Source organism: Babylonia areolata, chromosome 4 (genome assembly GCF_041734735.1).
Source record: "Babylonia areolata isolate BAREFJ2019XMU chromosome 4, ASM4173473v1, whole genome shotgun sequence".
Classification (NCBI taxonomy): Eukaryota; Metazoa; Mollusca; class Gastropoda; order Neogastropoda; family Buccinidae; genus Babylonia; species Babylonia areolata.
In genome coordinates, this window is record NC_134879.1 from 40002961 (window position 1) to 40020460 (window position 17500).

Sequence of the window (17500 nt, forward strand, 5' to 3'; positions counted from 1 at the left end):
CGGAACTGTTTTAATGTAAGACCACCGATCTGTATACTTATGATTGCACGTTTTGTACACACACACACCATACATATATGAAATACAAACCTTGAGTAGAATGAATAGAGAGAGAGAGAGAGAGAGAGAGAGAGACAGACAGACATATATACTTCAATCCTCTCCTAACTGAAACATGTTCGAGGTGGAAATCGGGGAAGAAAGTGGCAGGCCGAGGATGGAATGGAATGGGGGTGGGGGGAGGGGGGGGAGGGGGGAGGGAAAAGGGGGGGGGGGGAAGGGGAGGGGTGGGGAGGGGGCGAGGAAAGAATCGCAGCGCCACGACGATCAGCCACACACAGCGGAAGCAACCGAGTGTAACCGTTTCACTTCCCTCTCTCTCTCTCTCTCTCCCCCCCCCCGTGCCCCCCTCGCCTCCTTCCTCCCTAAACATGTCCCCCAAACTGTTACACACGAAATGGATTCATTTCTTTACCGCTCCATAAGCGGATACATCGATACATCTCCGTGTGCAAGGACTGAAGGGAAAAAAACCCCACGAAGATCAATACATAGACACAGACAGATAAACACACACACACACACACACATTATATATAGAGACGAAGTGACACGGGTGGTAGTGTAGGCAGCCTGTCCAGGGGACTGCGTGACGTCACTAAACATGGCTGATGCACAAAGAGATGGAGGGACATGAGAAGAAGAGGAGGAGGTGGAGAATAAGGGGACGAAACTTGGCACAGAGTGGAGAGAGAGAAACAGAGAGAAAGGAAGAGAGAGAGATTAAGAGACAGAGAGAAGTGGCGGGGGAAGAGTGAGAGTGAGTGTGAGAGAGAGAGAGAGGGGAGGGAGAGAGAGAGAGGAATGAAAAGAAAACAGAAAATCTGGAGGAGGAAAAAAGAAGTGACACGGGTGGTAGTGTAGGCATCCTGTCCAGGCGACTGCGTGACGTCACTAAACATGGCTGATGCACAAAGAGATGGAGGGACATGAGAAGAGGAGGAGGAGGTGGAGAATAAGGGGACGAAACTTGGCACAGAGTGGAGAGAGAGAGAGAGAGACGACACGAAACTCACGACAGGAACTTTTGTTTCTGACACAAAGGGAAGACGGGGTGGGTTCAGGGAATACACTCGGTCCGCGAAGTGACGTCAGTCGCCTCTGAATCCCGAACACCCCCCTCGGTTTCCTGTTACCCCCACCCCCACTGTTTCTTTCTCACCGTTTTCTCTCACTTAAAAAAAAAAACGATAGTGACTGTGACAATGAAATCACCTAAATAACACCCCCCCTCCCCAGCCCCAAATAAGAAGTAGTAGTTTTAATGTCAGTCAGGTAAACACTTTTTATTACGTACAAAGTTCATTCCATTTCACTGACTCACTGAATGAATGAATGAATGAAGGAAGGAAGGAAGGAAAGGACAAGTGAATGGATACATGAGCAGAATAAGTTACTGCTGGAATAATGCCTACAGGTACGCAGCTGATTGTATACAACAAACGATAATCAATAACAACAAACGCGACAACAACAAAAATAATAACTATCTGCAATTCTGTCTTACATCTGTCCCCCCAGCCCCTCCCTCCACTCAAACACAAGTCAGAAGTCTTCTGAGCAGATATCATTCGGTCTACGTTGGATGAAAACAGAAGAACACTACCCACCCCCACCCCAAAAATAAAGAAATTAAACAAAAAGGGGGAAAGAATGAAAGAAAAAAAAAAGAGAAGAAAACCTTGGTTGTGAGTGGAGAGGGGGCAACAGAGAGTAAGGGCGGGGAAAGGTTCAGTGGATTGTGTGTGTGTGTGTGTGTGTGTGTGTGTGTGGTGTGTGTGTGTGTGTGTGTGTGTGTGTGTGTGTGTGTGTGTGTGTGTGTGTGTGTGTGAGTAAGGGCGGGGAAAGGTTCAGTGGATTGTGTGTGTGTGTGGTGTGTGTGTGTGTGTGTGGTGTGTGTGTGTGTGTGTGTGTGTGTGTGTGTGTGTGTGTGTGTGTGTGGTGTGTGTGTGTGTGTGTGTGTGTGTGTGTGTGTGAGAGAGAGAGAGAAGGGCGTGGGGGTTGGGGGGTGGGAGTGCTGCAGAGAAAGTGACAGATACATGTATTATATGTGTATCGCCTGTGACGGAGTGCATAATGTGCATGTTCCTCTTCCCACTGTATCATTACCGCTCTGTCTGCCTGTCTGTCTGTAATTCTTTCTGTCCTCACCACTTCGCTCTCACGCCCCGGCCCTTCTCTCCCCCCCCACCCCACACCCGCCCCCGCCCTCTTCCCACAAAAAAACAACAAAATAACCCACATGCAACCCCCCTCCCTCCCGAAACCCTCCTATTTCCACCCACGTGTCTCCTTACTCTGTCAGTTCTCTCTCGGAGTGTATATTTAAAATCTGTGGCTGTGGTGTATTTCTCCCTACTCTTTCAGGGGGGTTCTTCTATCTCACCATTACACCTTGCGGGCTGGGTTTCATGTCTGGCTCAGTGGCAAGTGAGAGCTTCGCTGAAGTTACATTTTCTCTGTATGTGTGTATGTGTGTGTGTTAAATGTTGGCGTGTGTGGTTATTACCCCCCCCCCCTTCCCCTCCCCCACCCCTCTCTCTGTCTCTGCACCCCACTCCCTCACACACACACATACACACACACATACATATATATACATATCTTTCTTGTCTCTTCTTCGCAGTATGCCAGGCAGGTGCAACTTTAAAGAAGATCGCGAGAAACTGTGTGTGTGTGTGTGTGTGTGTGTGTGTGTGTGTTCGCATCCGAGCGTGTGCGTGTATGTGTGAGCTACGCACATAACTAAATCGCGTCCACACGCGCGTTCGTAACACCTGTGTAGGTACGTAACTGAATAGTTGGGCGTGATTTCGCTTTGCAGATTTTGTGTATGTGGTGCCCCTGGGCAGAACGGAGGCAGTGCATCATTTCCCATTATCTTAATCACCGACAGTACACGTTCACTTACACGTCGTTTAATGCGCGCGGAAAAGCTGCAGCCTGGAGCCCACAATATAAATCACGGTAATTAAACCTCCTCTCTCTCCCCTCCCCTCCACCCCCAGTCTGCCTCATTACACGTGTATTCCCTGTGCACTGCTTGGTAGGTGAGTGTGTGTGTGTGTGTGTGTGTGTGTGTGTGTGTGTGTGTGTGTGTGTGTGTGTGTGCATGTGTGTGTGTGTGTGTGTGTGTGTGTGTTACTCTGTGTGTGTGTGTGTGTGTGTGTGTGTGTGTGTGTGTGTGTGTGTGTGTGTGCGTGTGTGCGAGGGGTCTGCTAGCCTATGAGGGGTCTGCTAGCCTATTTTCCCCCATCACTTCGCTCTTGGAGACAGGTCATCATCATCATCATCTTAGTGATCATTTCAACACACACACACACACACACACACACACGTGATACACACACCACAAAAACAAACAAATAAAAAACCTATCCCCCCCCCCCCCCCCCGAACACACACACACACAAGCGCGCAGTATTTTTTGTTTTTTGTTGTGATTTTTTTTTTTTTTTGCTGGTACATTTTATCTTAAAAGTTGTATAAGCCTGTGTTTCGATTTAAAATTCGAAAACAAAAAATGTAGGCTTGTACATATCAATGCATAACAGATGTATACGCTAATCAATACACTCATTTACGCAGTCGTAACATACAGAAAAATACAACGATGAAAAGAGAAAGACGCGCAGACAGACACACAGGAAAAAAAGAGAAGAAGACAAATGGGGTGGGAGTGTAGAGTGAATCAATATACACTGAAGGGAGAAGAGACAGTGATCATTGATATCAGGTGGAAAAACCCAAACAGACATGACACCAGGTGGAAAGCCCCGGACAGACACATGACATCAGGTGGGAAAACCCGGACAGACACATGACACCAGGTGGGAAAACCCTGACAGACACATGACACCAGGTGGGAAAACCCTGACAGACACATGACACCAGGTGGGAAAACCCTGACAGACACATGACACCAGGTGGGAAAACCCTAACATACACGTGACACCACGTGGAAAAAACCTGAGATACATGACATCAGGTGGAAAACCCCGAGACACATGACATCAGGTGGAAAACCCCTGACAGACACATGACACCAGGTGAAAACCCCGGACATACACATGACATCAGGTGTGAAAACCCTGACAGACACTTGACATCTGGTGGGGAAAACCCTGACAGACACGTGACATCAATCCCCAGCTTGGGGGGGGGGGGAGAGAGAGTGAGAGAGAGAGAGAGAGAGAGAGAGAGAGAGAGAGAACTGTTTTATTCAAATAAAGACCAAAGTCCCTTACTGAAGGGGTGTGACACAAGTACAATGGTGGACATATTGGAAATATATAACTGATACCACAGGAATATATTCAGCATATATGCATCAACAGCAAAGAAGACTATGAAGTCATTATATTCAGCCTCTTCAATGATTTGTAAAGAGATAGAGAGAGAGAGACAGAGAGAGAAACAGAGACAGAGAGATAGAGACAGAGAGAGAGAGACAGAGATAGACAGAGAGAGACAGACACAGCACCAGGGACAACAGCGTTAATTTCAAACGTCACTCATCTCTCAGTTTATCGACAACAAATAATTTTTATAAAACAAACAACAAGAAAAGAATAGAGCATCTTTTTAACCAGGACAAGACACCTTTTTTTCTGTGTAGAATCAAAAAACAATGCCGCTAACATCACACTGTGTTTTCACTACGACAAATATGCTACTTTACCCCCTCCATACCCTCTCCTACACACACACACACACACACACACACACACACACACACCAAAGAGAAATATTTTGATATGAACATACAACAGGAAAAAATGTGTTTGTGTTTTTTCAATGACAAATGATTTTGACTGCTTCCCTTTTCACAAAGACAAACGTTTTGTATAATCAACAGATAAAAACAACAACAAAACAAAAAACAAAACAACAACAACAAACAAAACAGAAAAGAGAGAGAGAGAGAGAGAGAGAGAGAGAGAGAGAGAGAGAGAGAGAGAGAGAGAGAACAAACACGTTCCACACACAAAATAAACATCTCTCTCTCTCTCTCTATATATATATATATATATATATATATATATATATATTAACATTGTATAAATACATCTATATTTTTTCGGGGTGGTGGGGTGGTTTGATATCAAACTTGGTCAAAATGGTATTCACAGTCAAAACTTTTTCTGGTAAACACTAACAGCAAAGACACATTTTGCACAAAACACTAAACAGTTGTCAGAATTCTAACAACAGGTTTGCAAAAACTAATATATCTGTTCATTTGTTTCTTTATGAGTTTATGAATATTAACAAAAAAACAAAAACAAAAAACACACGAAAAAAACAGCGAGGTTTACAGATCTGACAATCTTGTACTGTTTTCATTAACAAGTCACACAGAACGTCTTCCAAGTCTGATAAACGGTTCAACTGAGAAGCATTTTTATCATGTGTCAGCTGGCAGTTTCCATCCAGCTTATTGTATTTTGTTGTAGACAGTACCAATCTACTTCTTTTGTTATTGACCTTTTTTTTTTTCCTTTTTAAAACCATTTGCTGCATTTTTGGTGTTAGTATATTTGTTTAATTTTTTAAATACTTTTTTTTTCCTTTTAAAACTCGTTTGCTTTTTTTGTGTGTGTTTATTTGTGTAAGCAGGCGTTTCTTTTTGTTTGATTGTGTTTTTTGTTTTGTTTTCAGTGTTAAGACACATGACATGTACACTGCAAGCGCGTAGATATTCTCAAGCGCAAATAACAGTATACGGGCGTCTTCCGTTTTGCTGCTGCTCAGTGCCGCTCTTGTTGACGGTCGGTATTCCTTTTACTGTTTCGCTGTTTTGTTTTATTTTTCTAAAAGTCTATTTCTTCACTACAAATGACTCATTCTCCATTCTCTCTACTTGTGCCTCCGATACAACACACACACACACTCTCCCTCACTTTGTCGTTTTCCGCTGAGTTACTGACTCAAGGGAACACGGAAACCACACATTCTCGAAAAAGTTCAGTTGCGCTTTGACTCCACTGCAATGTATGTCCGCGCACGGGCGCGCGCGCCAACGGTGCGCGAGCATGTGCGTGTATATATGTGTGTGTATGTATGTACGCGCGCATGCGCATGCGTGCGTGTCTAAGAGAGACAGAGACACAGAGAGAGAGAGAGAGAGAGACAGAGAGAGAGAGAGACAGAGAGAGATGTGCAGACAGACAAAGATGTTTATGTTATCTCTGTTGTACATCTCGCAGATTTAGTTGCTCGACTGTCTTGCATACCGGAGTTAAAAGTGAAGGAGGGGAAAAATAAGAATTAATATTACATCTAAAAACGAAAGAACGGGAAACACACACACACACACACACACACACACACACACAAATGAAGCATGAAACAAAACTGGAATGACTGACGGAAAACACAGGGCTATAGATCCACTGCGTCAGCGTGTAGCGACCGACATTCCCCCAAGAACAACACCCACCTCTCCCCTCCCGAAAGACTGAAAGGTCTCCTCAGCCAGCTCACTCAGTGCCTGATAGGAACCTGGAGACGTGAACGTGGTTGATAAACTCGTGCCAGTACAGTGGACAGCCACGTAACACTAAGGGCCCACCGTACAGACCTTGTGGGACCTTCCTTCTGTCACATTCTCCACTGCGGTGCGCGGGGGTGTGGCGGTCATGCACCCCATTAGGATGGGAGTGTCCACGGGTTCGAGTCTCGGGATTTCTACTGCATCCTCCACCAGACCTCGAGTGGTGGCCTGTGTGCCAGTCATTCGGATGAGGCGATAAACCAAGCTCCCGTGTGCAACTGACATGCTCATACCGCACATAAAAGAAGAAAAAAGGGTTGTTTCAAACAAAATTCTGTACAAAAAATCTACTTTGATAGTAAAACAAATACCAGCGGGCAGAATAAAGAGAGATAAAAAAAAAAGAAGAGAGAGAGAGAGAGAGAGAGAAGGTGTGGCGCTGTACTGTGGCGATGCGCTCTCCATCAAGGAAAGCAACCCGAATTTCATACAGAAAAATCTGTTGTCACGAAAATGAATGCAACAGAATAAAAAAAACAAAAAAAAACAGTTCAACACACAGGATGTCAGGCATAAAATCTTCGCTGTTAGTTCGTGATACAAAACATGTAATTTGGCAAGGAATGGTGGTGCTGGGCAACTGTCTGTCCTACACACGTCAAATTTATGTTTTGCTCTCTCTCTCTCTCTCTCTCTCTCTCTCTCTCTCTCTCCTGGATTGAGTTTAGGAGGGAAGGTCTCTAGCCACTACTGAACAGAACGTTGAACAGAGAGTACAATCACTGTTTCCCTTGTTGAATAGAGAGTATGGTCACTGTTTCCCTAGCCACTACTGCACGAAACATGTTGAGCACAGACTGCAGTCACTGTTTCCCTAGCCATTACTGAACGAAACATGTTGAACACAGTCACTGTTTCCCTAGCCATTACTGAACGAAACATGTTGAACACAGTCACTGTTTCCCTAGCCATTACTGAACGAAACATGTTGAACACAGTCACTGTTTCCCTAGCCATTACTGAACGAAACATGTTGAACACAGTCACTGTTTCCCTAGCCATTACTGAACGAAACATGTTGAACACAGTCACTGTTTCCCTAGCCATTACTGAACGAAACATGTTGAACACACGAGTACAGTCACTGTTTCCCTAGCCACGATTGCACGAAACATGTTGAGCACAGAGTACAGTCACTGTTTCCCTAGCCACTACTGAACGAAACATGTTGAACACACGAGTACAGTCACAATTATGTTTCCAAAGCCACAAACGAAACAAAAGGTACAGTCATATAATGCCGCGAACGCAAGTGACACGACTTGAAGCCTACCCCCCCTCCCCCCCTCACCATCCGACTCAGCAATGCTCATCAGCTTGCTCGCGTTTCCCTCCCTTTCGCCCTACACACGAGCCCACCTTTACCACCTGGGCTGAACAGGACATGTTTTCCCATGCAGCACAGTGCATACAGCGCAACCCGCAGTTGGGATGTTGATTCATTATTCATTCACTCCCTTTTCATTCCTTTATGGAAAGTTAAGGCCCAACGCTCCCAGGTGTGGGGAAACATGAGAGACTTGGGCCTGTGACAAACAGCTGTCATCTCGTCGCGTACGGCTCATCTTTTTGTTGCTTTTTGCTGGCTTGCCTTAGTGAAGGCCTGTTTACCTTTCTACTGGCTTGCCTTAGTGAAGGCCTGTTTACCTTCCTACCGGAAAATGGGGAAACGTCTTGATACAGCACAGTCGTCAAAACAGAAGAAAGTTAATGTTTATCTTAATTAAAGACGAAAACGCTTTTCTTGTGCATTACATTATACCTGCTTTTTAGATTTATTCATTTACTTTAAGTTTTCGCTATATATGTTCTAATTCTGACGCGCTGTTTCTTGTTCCAATGCTTGGAGTGGGTTCCTCTTGGCGCTCTGATAATACTAAACGATGCACTCACTCATCTCGTCGCTCTGACAAACAATACCAAACGACGTACTCATTTTGTCGCTCTGATAATACCAAACGAAGTATTCATCTTGTGCGCTGTGATAAACAACATAAAGCGATTTTGTTTCTCTGTTTCAGAGGGTCACTTCAAAGAATTCTATTTTCCGTTGCAGTGTAAGTAAACATCTACTTTTGTTCCAGCTTCCCTAGCATCAGGTTCAGGGTGAAATACCCGCCCTTTCCAATCCATCTAATGAACACAGTGCACTAATATTATGATTCGAAACGTGAAAGACAAACTTTCAAGATCTGTCAAATCAACTGGAATCTACTGGTTGGTGCTGATATATTCGATCATGTATTTGTGATGACGCAAGAGTGATTCCATATGAAAGGAAAATGCCAGGATTCTTAGGCATCCACAATGAGAGTCTAACATTTATGATGACAGATCTTTTAACTTTGTGTTGTGTTTATAGTCTATCATTTACGATGACAGATCTTTTAACTTTGTGTTTATAGTCTATCATTGTCGACGACAGATCTTTAACTTTGTGTTTATAGAGTATCATTTACGACGACAGATTTTTTAACTTTCTGTTTATAGAGTCTGTCATTGTTGACGACAGATCTTTCACTTTGTGTTGTGTCCATAGAGTCTATCATTTACGACGACAGATCAACAGATCTTTAACTTTGTGCTGTGTTTACAGAGTCTATCATTTACGATGACAGATCTTTCACTTTGTATTGTCAGTGTTTATAGCCCTACCAACCGCAAAGACCATCTCGTGGCTGGAAAAACAACAACAACAAAACAACCCAGAATGTTGTGTTTGTGTAACGTGCCGGGATGACAACATACTGAGCACTTCATCTGGCGGGACATTAAAAACAAGAGAAAAAAAAGAAGGGGAAAAAAAAAAGAAAAAAGAAAAAGAAGAACACCCGGGGTACTCACTGGCAGAAGCTGTATCACTCAATCCCTGGGGTGAAGGAAGTGCCGCGAGAGGACCCACCCGACATGCCGGGGGCCGGGTGGCGGGCTGAACCTGTGGCCCCACCCTTTGTCTGGCCCTCACTACCCGGGGTAGACAGGGACACCACTGATGCAAGGAAGTTGGGGTGGAGGGGGGTGATTTAGGTGGGGTACTCCCTCCCTAAGGGCACCGTCCCATTCACGACAATGAGCGGAGAGGAAGGCAGGCAGTGGACGAGCCCAGAATGCCAGCACTTGGCAGCAGACAGACAGGAACACGCCGGATGTGGTGGGTGGGTGGGATGTGATCATGCACCACACACCCCGTTTACATCCATGTCAAGATGGGGAACCACGATTTGCGTAAAATAAAAGAAAAACATCCAAGGATTTCCTGCTGCTGTCTGCTCTTCAATCAATGAAGGAAGAGCTGTTTACACGCCAAGTTATGTCGTCCACACAAAACTTATCCACACAGACAGCGGGTTTTCTCCTGACACTCTGAGACCTTCCCCACCAACACCACAGTGTCTCACAGTGTGTGTGAGGAACGCCGGTATGTTTACATCATACCTGACATTCCCCCTCTCATGCGCCGCTTGTGTACAACATGCGCCAGCAGCACACAAGTAAAGACACAGCTCCAGCTGTTGAGCACTGCTTGCCTTCACACTTCTCCTTACAATCCTGTCAGTGTTGTTTGCACGTTACGATTCTGTCAGTGTTGTTGGTTCCAACGTTACGATCCTGTCAGTGTTGTTTGCACGTTACGATTCTGTCAGTGTTGGCTGCAACGTTATGAGTTTGTCAGTCTTTTTGGTTGCACGTGACGATTCTGTTAGTGTTGGTTCCACGGCACGTTGCGATTCTGTCAGTGCTGAGCAAGGCCACCGCAAGTAATCCTTCCGTTGTGACAGCCACGCATGATGAGACCAACACCACGTGCTTTGTGGATTCGAACTCTCAGGGCTTCGTCAGGACGACACAATGTCCCGCACTGCCGCAGACAGTCACTTACGGATGGTGTCCAGACTCTGTCCATCTTCCATCACGCCGGCACAATATCAGCTTTTGAACTTCAGCGGTTACATTCTGGATCGTCGCCTCTTCGGTCCACACTCCGCCATTCACCGAGTCGTCGGCAGATATTGTGTGTGAAGAAGAACACAGGAGTCAGACCACACAGTCATCACCTCACCGTGTCTTCAGTTTGGCAAACACGACGGCTTTTCATAATTCCAGAACTTTGTTTCCAGGTACTCCCTTTTACACATCCAGTTTTCAACACGGGCTGATCAGAGACCTTGGTCAAAATCACGAAAAGATAAACAGTCCTTAGAAAACAAAAAGCACGTGCGAAATGTAACAGTGGCAAAACACCAAGTCGCGTTCAGAATCTATTTACCACCGCTTTGACTGACTCTTTTACATTTCGCTGAAGGGTTTTACCTCTTCATGGGAAGTTTGAAGTTTGCTTCCAAGAGATTCACAAAACCTCTGATTAATGGTCAGTAGTGTAGACATACGGGGCGATGATAATCCAATCATGTGGTTGACAGGGGAGGATGGTGGCTCTCATCCATTCACAACGCCGTGCCCACGAATCACATCCCTGACAATACAAGAAATCCCCCACGGAGAGAGAGAGAGAGAGAGAGAGAGAGAGAGAGAGCAGCAACAAAACGGTACAAACTGTTTTCTCTCCCCCCCTAGCATGAAGCGCTATCACCTCGCCCGTGTTTTCTGCACCAACATTCCACTCACCTCCGCATGTTTCCTACACTAACAACCCACCATCACTCTTGTTGTCTGCTTTCAGTTCCAACAGCACTACACCATCACCGCTGCAGTTTCTCTCTGTTCCGACACACGCAGGGCCCTCACACTCCTGTGTCTGCAAGCGGCACCGCCACAATCAATACCTTTCATCCTCCGCCGCTCCGGAAGCGCGCGACTTGAAGACGAAGAAGAAGACGGAGGCGGCGGCGGCGGCGGCGCCACGAGTGACTTGTACACTGCGCCAGCCAGCATCCCCCCGAGGGGAGGCCGCCGACATCCCGTGTCCCTCGACACACCCCTGGGAGTTCATCACACTACCACACCCGTCCGTCTCCTCCGCCACACACACACACACACACGGAGGGAAGGGGGGAGGAGAGAGAGGGGGGTGGGGTGGGGGCTTGGACAAAACCTGGGCCACAGTTTACACACACTACACAGCGAACACTCTCACACACACAGACACACAGGTAAGCCAAGCCAAAAACGCCAAACAGCGGCGGCAAGTAGCGTAGCGCCCCAGTACTTTCAAGCCGCCGTCACACAGTGAGAGAGAAAGAGAGAGAGGAAGGCTCTATCTGCAGTCAGCGGTGGTAGCAGTCAGAGGTAGGGGAAGAGCGCGGAGAGAAAGCGGCACACAGCACGGCCATCTGAAGACAGAGTGGCGGAGGGAGGGAGGGAGCACAGCAAGGCGGCAGGTAAGAGCGGCGAGCCGCCAGTCAATGGAAGCGGCAGTCGGGGTCGCCCAGGTGAACTAGGGGAGGAGGTGGGGGGAGGGGAGAAGTAATGGAGGGCAAGGCACAGCGGAGGGAAGGTGGATGGGAGGGGAGTGAACAGGGAGAGGAGTTAGGGTTAGGGTAGGGGTGGGGAGGTAGGATGGCAATGCAGCAGCGGAACAGTTAAGGCAGGGCCTCACGCGGCGCTCTCGTCCCCCCAGCGCCCGCCGTGACCAGCCTGACACACGGCACAGACAGCCTCTGGTCTACTGCCCTAACTGCTGACTGAGGGCCATGTAGCAGGGATCACCCTCACTGCTGACTGAGGGCCATGTAGCAGGGATCACCCTCACTGCTCATCGAGGGCCATATAGCAGGGATCATCCTCACTGCTGACTGACGGCCATGTAGCAGGGATCACCCTCGCTGAGGGCCATGTAGCAGGGATCACCCTAACTGCTCACTGAGGGCCATGTAGCAGGGATCACCCTCACTGAGGGCCATGTAGCGGGGATCACCCTCACGGAGGGCCATGTAGCAGGGATCACCCTCACTGCTCACTGAGGGCCATGTAGCAGGGATCACCCTCACTGAGGGCCATGTAGCAGGGATCACCCTCACTGCTCACTGAGGGCCATGTAGCAGGGATCACCTTCACTGAGGGCCATGTAGCAGGGATCATCCTCACTGAGGGCCATGTAGCAGGGATCATCCTCACTGAGGGCCATGTAGCAGGGATCACCCTCACTGCTCACTGAGGGCCATGTAACAGGGATCATCCTCACTGAGGGCCATGTAGCGGGCATCACCCTCACTGAGGGCCATATAGCGGGCATCACCCTCACTGAGGGCCATGTAGCAGGGATCACCCTCACTAAGGGCCATGTAGCAGGGATCATCCTCACTGAGGGCCATGTAGCGGGCATCACCCTCACTGAGGGCCATATAGCGGGCATCACCCTCACTGAGGGCCATGTAGCAGGGATCACCCTCACTGAGGGCCATGTAGCAGGGATCATCCTCACTGAGGGCCATGTAGCGGGCATCACCCTCACTGAGGGCCATGTAGCAGGGATCATCCTCACTGAGGGCCATGTAGCAGGGATCATCCTCACTGAGGGCCATGTAGCAGGGATCATCCTCACTGAGGGCCATGTCGCGGGCATCACCCTCACTGAGGGCCATGTAGCAGGGATCATCCTCACTGAGGGCCATGTAGCGGGCATCACCCTCACTGACCACGCCGATGCCCCCCCCCCCACCCCCTACCTTGGTGTCAGTGTTCGGGCCCTCACTGCTCTGCCCTCTCTCCCTCCCTCTGACGGTATATAATAATAATAATAATAATTATTATTATTATTATTACTTATTTTGTTGCTCTAAATCTCGTGCAGAGACAAATCAAAGCGCTTTCACACCAGTCAGGCACACACGCAAGCATAACTCTAAACTGACGCTGTGAATCAACTCTCCCCTCCCTGCCCTTTCTCCCTCAATTCCAGCAGCTGAGGAACAATAAAAAAAATACCACCCCCTCCCCCAGGACGTCATATTTTGATTTTCAGTCACATGTTTAATTGACCCGATCTCGTCAGGTCGCTGTGAAAGGTCTGAAGGAGGCTAAGCGAGTCAAACAAAATATCAAACCAACACACCCGTGGAAGGGCACAGTCAGTCAACCCAGTGCTGCTGAGCAGCGTTTCTGTCACTTCTACAGGTAAATGAACCAGGTGAAACAAATAAACCCTCTCGCTTCTGTGTGCTTTCATGGTATGCCCCCGGTACTAAAAGTGCCGACCCACAAAATGTCAAGACCCGGAACTTCTTGCGATTTGAGTGTTTGACAGCCAGTCTCCTGTTTTATACACCAGGTCTTCAGTCTCAGGACGCTGTACCAGGAAGGCAGACATGAAATAGGATACAAAATTTTTATCCGTGGTCAACACTGACCGACAGAGGCCTATGAATGATGTTATCTCCACGGCTGCTCCAAAAAGGAAATAATGACTGTTTATATGCAATTGAAAAACGTATATTTCAGTACAATTGCATTTGTGTAACGTTCATCAGCCGTCAACGAAAATAATCACATTCCTGAGCACGGTACAAGCTGTTAGCTTGTTGTTGCTCTGCTGTCTGTGTGTGCATGTACAACATGAAAAAAAGATTTGATTAAACCGATGTCTCAGAACGAACGACGCGTTCTCTGAAGACAGAGGTGACGGCGTGAAGAAACCCTCAGCGATATGTTAGTTAATGTAGTTAGTCATGTACGTTAGTGGAGTGATGGCCTAGAGGTAACGCGACCGCCTAGGAAGCGAGAGAATCTGAGCGCGCTGGTTCGAATCACCGCTCAGCTGCCGATATTTTCTCCCCCTCCACTAGACCTTGAGTGGTGGTCTGGATGCTAGTCATTCGGATGAGACGATAAACCGAGGTCCTGTGTGCAGCATGCACTTAGAGCAAAATTCTGTAGAAAAATCCACTAAGATAGGAAAAACAAATAAAACTGCACGCAGGGAAAAATATAAAGAAAAGGGTGGCGCTGGAGTGTAGCGACGCGCACTCGCTGGGGAGAGCAGCCCGAATTTCACACAGAGAAATCTGTTGTGATAAAAAGAAATACAAATAATACAAATAGTGTACCTGGCCCTCGCCATAGAGCACGTTACAAACGAGTAGGGTGACCAGCAGTTAATTTCCCTCCCTCTCTCCCTCCCCTACCCCCCCCCCCCCCCCCACCCCCATCCCCACCCCTTGCTGACGGGACGGAGAGTGTCAGTGACAAATGGACAGGCCAGTTAAACGGCTAACGGATGTGTTGACCGCCCACAAACTCCCGGTCTGTCGCCCCCGGGTCAGTGAGCAGCCAAGTCAGTTCGCCAGCCGTTGACTCGCCGCTTTGTCCCTCTCTTTGCACTGCACTCGGGGTTCTGTTGCTGTGGCTTGTCGGGTGCACTCACTACCTGGTCTGCTGCGCTGACCCCCCCTCTCCCCCTCTCGTCCCTTCTCCCCTTACTCCAACCACTCTATGCTAATGTGGCAGTGGGGGCAGGGCACAGGTTCACGAGCTCACGCGCGGATTGGTTGATGGCCAATGACCGTCAAACAAACCGACGGTCGGGGTTCTGGCACGCCCAGAGACGTGATAGAGTGAGAGACGTTGTCAGATGTTGGGGGTGAGTGATATGAAGTGAGGTGCGTGTGTGTGTGTGACGTTGTCAGATGATGGGGTGAGTGAGGTGAGGGTGTGTGTGACGTTGTCAGATGATGAGGGTGAGTGAGGTGAGATGAGGAGAGGAGTGTGTGTGTGACGTTGTCAGATGATGAGGGTGAGTGAGGTGAGATGAGGAGAGGAGTGTGTGTGTGACGTTGTCAGATGATGAGGGTGAGTGAAGGGAGGTGAGGAGAGGGCTGTGTGTGTGACGTTGTCAGATGATGAGGGTGAGTGAGTGAGGTGAGAGAGGGTGTGTGACGTTGTCAAATGATGGGGTGAGTGAGATGAGGTGAGGAGAGGAGAGGGTGTGTGTGTGACGTTGTCAGATGAGGGTGAGTGAGTGAGGTGAGGAGAGGCTGTGTGTGTGACGTTGTCAGATGATGAGGGTGAGTAAGTGAGGTGAGGAGAGGTGTGTGGGTGTGTGACGTTGTCAGATGATGAGGTGAGTGAGGGGAGGTGAGGAGAGGTGTGTGTGTGTGACGTCGTCAGATGATGGGGTGAGTGAGGAGAGGAGAGGGGTGTGTGACGTCGTCAGATGATGGGGTGAGTGAGGGGAGGTGAGGGGGGTGTGTGACGTCGTCAGATGATGGGGTGAGTGAGGAGAGGAGAGGGGTGTGTGACGTCGTCAGATGATGGGGTGAGTGAGGAGAGGAGAGGGGTGTGTGACGTCGTCAGATGATGGGGTGAGTGAGGGGAGGGGAGGGGTGTGTGTGACGTCGTCAGATGATGGGGTGAGTGAGGAGAGGAGAGGGGTGTGTGACGTCGTCAGATGATGGGGTGAGTGAGGAGAGGAGAGGGGTGTGTGACGTCGTCAGATGATGGAGTGAGTGAGGGGAGGTGAGGGGTGTGTGTGACGTCGTCAGATGATGGGGTGAGTGAGGGGAGGTGAGGGGTGTGTGTGACGTCGTCAGATGATGGGGTGAGTGAGGAGAGGAGAGGGGTGTGTGACGTCGTCAGATGATGGAGTGAGTGAGGGGAGGTGAGGGGTGTGTGTGACGTCGTCAGATGATGGGGTGAGTGAGGAGAGAAGAGGGGTGTGTGTGACGTCGTCAGATGATGGGGTGAGTGAGGGGAGGTGAGGGGTGTGTGTGACGTCGTCAGATGATGGGGTGAGTGAGGAGAGGAGAGGGGTGTGTGACGTCGTCAGATGATGGGGTGAGTGAGGGGAGGTGAGGGGGGTGTGTGACGTCGTCAGATGACGGGGGTGAGTGAGGGGAGGTGAGGAGAGGGGGGTGGCGAGGCGGTGAAATGGTGTACAGGTAAATGATGAACATCCCCCAGTAGTGGGGAAGGCCGGGGCAAGTGGCCAAGTTCCCACTTGCAGTACCTTCCCCCACCCCACCCCCCTACCCTCCCAGGGGTAAAATCCCGTCTGAAAGCCGTGAGTCAGCTGTACACCCTTCTCACTGAACTGTTACAACTTCGTCATTTCTGCCTGTAGCACTGTGTTCCCCTTTCTGGCCACCATGACATATGATAGATAAAAACTATTTGGTTTAAGCAAAACTTTATTCAGTAAACATGTACACAAAGACAGTGGAGTAACAAGAAGCTAACAGCTTATATCGTGCTCAGGAATGTGATTAAACTCGTTGATTTCACTGACGGCTGTTAGAACGCTACACAAATGCAATTATGGTGAAACACACATTTTCCAACTGCATACGAATGACAGTAATTGCAGATATTGTTTCCTTTTTTGAGCAGCCGCGGAGATTAATATACTTAAAGAATTTACAATGAATATAAACATTATCATTATGTTTATATATGTGATTATTCTAAGTTTGAGCAAGGTTTTCAAAAGTAGTATTCATGACATATTCGAGATCTGAATCAAACTTGAGAACTAATGAAAGCAACTCCCTTTAATTTGATCATTACTTTCAAGATCCATACACTCCACGTTATAAGGTAATCCATCCTTGCATGTGCTGCAACAACAGCAGCAGCAACAACAACAACAACAAAACTTTCTCTAACTGTGATGACCTTCCATGCCCAGCTTCTATGATGTCATTTTTGTACACGTCTACCTTCATGTCTGATGAGTTCATATTCAAAGTTTTCAACGCCAACAAACCCATGGGGGCGGGGAAGGGTGGGGGGGGGGGGGCAAGAGATGCCAGGTCAGAGGATCAGCAACTATTAAGCCCCACTCCCAGAGTGGACAGTAACTATTCATCATCAGAGGGGCTTTGTTAGTTGTGTCCGGCGTGTCATGAACCAGCGCAGGCACAACTGACCACCAGGGAACTGACTGCACGCCTACAGTACTGCGCGGGGGCTTCTCTGGTGGGTGGCCTGACA

The 17500-nt window shown here is 48.3% G+C and overlaps 1 protein-coding gene across 3 annotated transcripts in view; it reads right to left on the minus strand.

The window, feature by feature from the left end:
- The window catches only part of LOC143281173 (bone morphogenetic protein 2-like), a 58818-nt gene that overhangs the window by 39758 nt on the left and 1560 nt on the right, over positions 1 to 17500 (minus strand). The window contains exons 1-2 of one of the 3 annotated variants that reach the window (XM_076586205.1): positions 11273 to 11892; positions 9461 to 11090 (exon numbers count right to left, since the gene is read on the minus strand). The exons of 1 other annotated variant lie outside the window; for it this stretch is intronic. The gene's annotated coding sequence lies outside the window, so the exon portion shown is untranslated. Of the gene's footprint in view, positions 1 to 9460; positions 11893 to 17500 lie in introns of those variants that run through there. One more of the 3 variants, XM_076586204.1, reaches the window with a different exon arrangement.